Below are 6,686 nucleotides of genomic sequence, written 5' to 3'. Positions count from 1 at the left end.
CCCTCGTTCCGGTTTTCGCAGTTGCAAACACTTTTGCACGGACTCCATGGAATGCAGTGGATACTACACGCAAGTGCTTTCGCGTGTCTTCAGAACATTTCGGACCTTACATAGGAACTTTTACGCCATACAGCAAGGACTGTAGGATTTTCATTTTTTTTTATTAACCAAGATATACACATATAATGGACATTTGATTTTAATATTCCACTCATTATGTATTTGTAGTGGCCTAAGTTGGGTTTCTTTATTTATCACGTGTGTATTCAAATTTCTACTCATATTTAATGGACGGTGTTGGACAATTTTGGTATTTTAATACGTAATGCAGTATATATATTTTCAACAATCTTTTTTTTCTCTCATTTTTATTGGAAGATGGTACTTATATCTTCTATACATATATTATTCTCTCAAAGAGATTCATTGGACGGAGAAACTTGCGTGTGCTTCGATACAATATATATTCACCAGGATCCTCTTATATTAGTGCAAATTGCCTTGCAATTTATTGTGGCGTGAGCAGTTGCTCCCATATTCCAAGTGTTTTGGTGTCAGCCCCCCCCCCCCACATGCTTAGTGGGTGGAGCCACAACTTATGGCTTTGGCCATTCTGACGTCAGTTCAGCAGACAAGTGATAAGCAACTCCTCTCATGGGAGGTTTGGCCGAGTTCAGTGGTGTGTGTGTCTGACGTATCAAACATAGTTCTCTGACACGAGCTGACGTTACAGCTTAGCTCGTGTTGATAAACATTTCTTGGAAGCCAATGTATGCGTGCTCAGCATCAATATTGTAGTACGCACGCGTTCATTTCATTCATGCAAGAGACGAACGAAATATGGCATTGGACTTCTCATTTTTGATTGCCATCTCGGCTCTTAATTTTCGTTTGCTCCCACAGAGCTTTTGTCTTGATCTTCGATAGTCCAAATTAGATTACGACTTGACACCCGTCAACCAAATCTAATTTTGACTGCATTTTTTTTTTCCTTCCCTTTAGTTTTAGGGTTAGTCTGTAGTGTTTATTTTCACTGATGTGAAATGTATTTTTAATTTTCTTCACTAAATAAATAGACCTTCTAAGGGACTGCATTGGCATAACCGGCACTGTACCTGCCACTTGTCTAAACGTTTTAAAAAATTCAAAGGAATTTTTTTCGCCCAGCTGGATACCGTCACGTATCTCTCATTTTCATTTTCGAGTTACGTGTAGCTAGGCAGCCTGACAGGAAGTATAGGAAAGTGTTAACTTCAGCACCAGCTCAGCGAAAAGCATTCGCCAATATTTGCAAAGGAAAATTGATGAGAGAGAAAAAGGGGAGGAGTTTTGATGAGGAGGGAGGCAAGTTGGATCTGGCTCGGGAGAGAGAAGGGAGTTGGGCTTGAGTTTTGGAAGAGAACAGGAGAGTGATTCGGGGTTTTTGAGTTTTGGAGAGAGGAGAGTGAGTTGGATTTTGAAGGAGATTGAGGCTGGATTCAGACTTTCAGAAACTTGTTTGGAAGTGGTACACAGCGAAGCTGAGTGAGAATTTAAGAGGCTAACGTCAGCAAGTGAGTGAGAGTTTAACTTGGAAACTCATTGGTCTTCTCTTCGAGAACGAGACAGGTAATACGCTTTTCTCTCAAGCCAACCTTGCCTTTGCAGTCTTTAGGTCATTTTAACCGAAAATATGAGAGTTGCCATTCAAATAAAAGATTGTGTAGGTTAAGTTTATTAAGGTACCTCCGCAGATAGAAGATGCAGCCAAGCGAGAGCTTACGAGCTACCGCTAACCCCCAATAGAATAATTACTTTAATCTAAAAGAGACCTGTGTCTCAAGACGCATGCATATCGCTTGAACTATCCATTGCATTTAGAATGTTAGCTGCAGGCTCATGCACAAGGTAGAGCCTTGCTTTCCTTGAATTACAAAATATTTAAATGTGAAGCTACAAAAACATACAAAAATAACACTGGCGATATTTAAGATTTTGCAAGAATTTCAATTTTGTTTTGCCTTTCTGTCGCCATGTGGATTGAGGATTATAAAAAGTTCTGCTTAAACTCTGAAATTATTATTCATTGTTAATTATTATTATCATTATTAGTTTTTAAGTTCAATTATGCATCTACTTTTCGAGTTTTGAACTTTTGTTACTTATTATTCACTACAGTTATGTAATGTACAACCTTGGTGACAATGAAGTTCGACCAGAAAGGAATACGTGATTAAATGCACAGAGGCATAGGCGGTAAAATGGGTGACCCGCAGAAGTGACGCATGTGTGTAAGAGGAGGCATGTGAGCAGGCAAGAATCGTGATCCCAGCATGTTGCACCCAAGGTCACGTAAAGAACGAAAACGGGGAACTATACGTGTGACATTGAACTTCGACCAGGCACCAGACCCATACGGAAAATTCCAGATAGTGGCGCACTCAATGGAAGCATGACGTCACGGACACGATAAGGGAGTCCACCGTATATAAGCGCGTGCTGTGCATCGTCACCATGGCCAGAGGCAAACCTATTGACAACACCGTGAGGAGAAGAGTGGTGGAGTTGCAACGGGATGGACTCAGTGAACGGGAAATAGGGTGCCAACTGAACTTACCCAAGTCAACCGTCCACTGCATCATCAAACACCACCAAAATACGGGTACTACAGAGCCAGGTAAGGCCCCCGGTCGAAAACGCCTGCTGAGCGTGCGTGACCTACGGATATTTAGGCGCTATATCCAGACCAACAATCATGTTTCTGTGGCCGAATTACGACTGTGGACTCGAGAACACTATCACATTGAAGTGTCAACCAGAACCATTCACCGTTACCTACAGCGATGTGGTTACCGAGTGTACAAGGCGAAACGTAAACCCTTCCTTTCCATGTTGAACAAAGGCAATCGAATACGGTGGACACGAATGTACCGGGGATGGACATTTCGGCAGTGGAACAGGGTTTTGTGGACGGACGAATCCATTTTAAATGTTGTGTACGGGAAAATACGGAAAACAGTCATTTGTCGGAAGGAGGAACAGAATGAAGCAAAATGTTATGCACGTCGGGTACAGAAACCTGCATCAGTGATGGTATGGGGATGCATGACGGCATCTGGGGTTGGCCCACTGCACGTCTGTGAGGGCATTGTGAATGCACACGCCTATACACGCATACTGGAGCGGCATCTTCCCACAGTGCGAAGGCACCTGTTCCACAGGCGGCGTCTCATCTTTCAACACGACAATGCCAGGCCTCATACAGCGTGGCTGACAATTGACTCGCCATCACGTGCGAACTCTGCCATGGCCACCATCGAGTCCCGACCTCTCGCCCATTGAGAATGTGTGGCGTGTTCTTAAGCGACGTGTGCAACAGAGGGCTGCTCTTATCGCCTGCCTGCAGGAGGAATGGCACCGCATCGATGTGGATTACCTTGAACGACTCGTCCGCAGCATGCCCCGACGCATTGCCACAGCTATTCGCCAACGGGGCGGCGTCACACCATGGTAAACAGGATCCCCTCTAACAGTGGTCGAACTTCAATGTCACGTGTAGATGGACGAAAATGTTTTATTTTGTGTGGACACCATACATTGCTGCGTTGCAGCGGAAATTTATGTTTTCCTTTGTTCCATGTAGCCTGCTGAATAAAATATGTTCAGCATATGCATGTGTTCTCCTTCTTTCACAACGCACTCCTATATTTGTGACTGGTCGAAGTTCATTGTCACTAAGTTTGTAATATTGTTAATTCTCCTACAAAATTATTTATGTTGGGGTCATTCCATGTCAAATCATCCAGAATTTTGCGAAAATGTCACCCAACATTCCCAGTTTTTGATTAAATTCAGTATACTTATAGAACTTTTAATGCTGATTACAAAAATGACAAGTTCATTTAGATTAGTCAAACAGTTAGGTGCCACAGTGGCTCCACTTTGAATGATACACATTAGGTTATAAATGATCGTATCTTCTCTCAGGTTTGCCGTAGAAACTTCAAGTTTGTTTTCTTTTGTTCAGTATTGCAAGCTTTCATTTAAATAACGTTTCAGATGAGTGTATCAATAAACATGTATTTTTTTAGAAAAATAAATGACTAACTTCAAGAGCGAATTTCATGCAATGCCCCCCCCCCCCCCTTTTTCAATTTCCCTCCAATTTTATATGTAGGTAGCTCAGTATGTGTGTACTAATGCCTGATGAAAAAAAATAGGATAGGCAGTTCAGAGACCGGCTGATAAAAATAATTTGCATGAAATGACATTAAAAGTTAATCTTATTAAAAATGCTTATGTATTTAGCACAAAGCCTGAAGTACAATATGTTTTAAGGTATAATATTCAAAATATTTCATTTGCCCCCTCCCAAATTTATAGTTTAATTAAAATTTACAAATAATAATTACAGCGGAACCCCAATTTTAAGTTATTCGATTTGACATATTCCTGCTACATTCAATCTTGGTGTCCCATCATAGCAAATTGTTAAGGAATGTTCCTGGATTTTACATTTCCCCACGTTTTAAGTTTTTGAAGCTTGGTCTTCTAAATAATGTAAATCGAGGCTTCACTGCATCTAAGTTAGTTTCAACAACGTTTGATGGAGTGTAGGTGTTGCTGTATGTGCAGGTAAGAAATGACCACTGGAAATGGATATATTAACCTAAACAAACATCCTTGTGCGTTGAAAGGATATTAGAGGTAAAGCATGTGCTTGTCGACCCACCCCAAATTTGAACAAGGCTGTCGTGTTTAAAATCAAGGGGTTTCAGGTTTGATTCCTAGTGCTCACATTTCATGTGCAATTACTCTTTAAGAACAGTAAGACCACTTCTGATGAACCGTTTTTTAAATTGTAGTGTTAGCTTACAATTGATATGTTGTTCATTATAATTTGGGCTGTATGAAATAATTTAAGCCAGTGGTTCATAAACACGTCCCCAACACCTTTGTAAGAGTTTTTCATTCTTTTCCCATGCAACCCGAAATTTTCCATAAAGGCACAATTTATTGTTGTTTCAGCACTTAATTTATTTGTATATCCCTACTATAAAACATCATAAGAACATTCTGGATAAGCCCCCCATCCTAATTGTTTGGCGGAAACTGAATATGTTTCATACAGTGGCATGCACAAGGGGGAATGGTGCAGGTCATAACCTCCCCCCCTTTGGCCTAGCGTTTCTAAAAAAAAGTCAGACGGGAAAATATGTCAAAATGATGGCTGGCTAGTAAAAAAATGTGTATGTACCCTTCCCCACTCCTTTTTGAAAGTAGTGCGAGCACGCCATTGGTTCCATATTACATAGGTGAACCCTAGGAAAACAACCCACGAGCTGCACCTGTGATAACACCCTGCATGTGCTATCAGACAGTGAGCATTGTCAGTTGGAGCATATGTCGATGTGTGAAGTACCAAAAGTGGTCAGTGCAGAGTGTGCTGTTGTGTATGTATGAGGTTGAAATGAACACCATTTTGTGTACTGCCCTAAAATATGTTCACAAAGGTAGAACAGCGATTGTGAATCAAAACCCAGTTGGCCGTAATAAAAATGCACAAGAATGTCATCAAGACTTGCATGAAGCCTATAGCAACAATACCTAGCCGTATCTGATGGTTGTACAATTGTGACAATATAGGGAACCCAGCATGATGTAATTTTCCTCATGTTGAGGCTGCTCTCACTGATACATCTCAACCTCCTTAAGAAACGCACTTACTCAATAGATTTTTATTACTATTGAAGCAACAAACAACATACAAAATACATTAAAATTCTTGCTTTCATGATTTTCTTTGTGTTGATTGAGTTTAGCATGTGCTTAAGTCCACTTTATGCACTGAAAGGCTAATTGGGACTGAACCTACAGTTTAAAGCAGGATCCAAACCACTATGTGCCTCCACCAGGTATCAAACCTGGGACACCTTGATTTCAAGGTGATGATGCTACTATGCGACTGCAAAGGCCCTAGTTTCTTTGTATCTTCTGATATCATGTATTGTGATTGAGAAAGAATTATACTATACTGCAGATTACACTGGACCATATTCAAGATGGTAAATTAATGTACAATTATTGTACAAATTATTAACCTTTAGCTACCGCCACATGTATACCCCTTGATGCCGGATTTCGGACATTTCGACCAGCAGATATTAGCGAACCCCGTAATTTCCATTTTTATTTCAAAAGTTGCAGTACGTGCATTACATGTCCTCATACAGTGGTCTTTTGTCATGCTTCTTTCCAAATGTGGTCCATCCAGCATTCATAGGACCGACAAAGTGAAATTCCGGACATTGTCCCAAAGCTGGCAACACCGCTGCTTCATATAATATTTGTATTTTTTACTCAAATAGTATCAGTCTGATTTCAATGAAACATTGTAGGAATGTACCACTACATTTTTATATTCACTTTGGTCTATTGAAAGGGCAATTTCTTTAAAAAAAAATATACTTTCTTCTTCTTTGTCTCCCTTTAACACTAATTATTGGGAGGCACAATGTATAAATTTTATCTCTGCTAAAAGCCTGGTTTTTATGAAAGAAAGAAAAAACCAATTTGATCTGTCTACAACAATTATCTCGAGTTAAGATTTTCTTAGTTCTTCACGGCAAGTTTGAAAAGCGTGTGCTTGAAAAGGCGCCAGCTTCAAATGGATTACATGTGCACGTGTGGTCTGGCATCTTAAGGTT

The sequence above is a fragment of the Lepisma saccharinum genome, chromosome 1 (assembly GCF_977018435.1).
Source record: "Lepisma saccharinum chromosome 1, izLepSacc3.1, whole genome shotgun sequence".
Classification (NCBI taxonomy): Eukaryota; Metazoa; Arthropoda; class Insecta; order Zygentoma; family Lepismatidae; genus Lepisma; species Lepisma saccharinum.
This window is presented reverse-complemented; position numbering follows the sequence as displayed.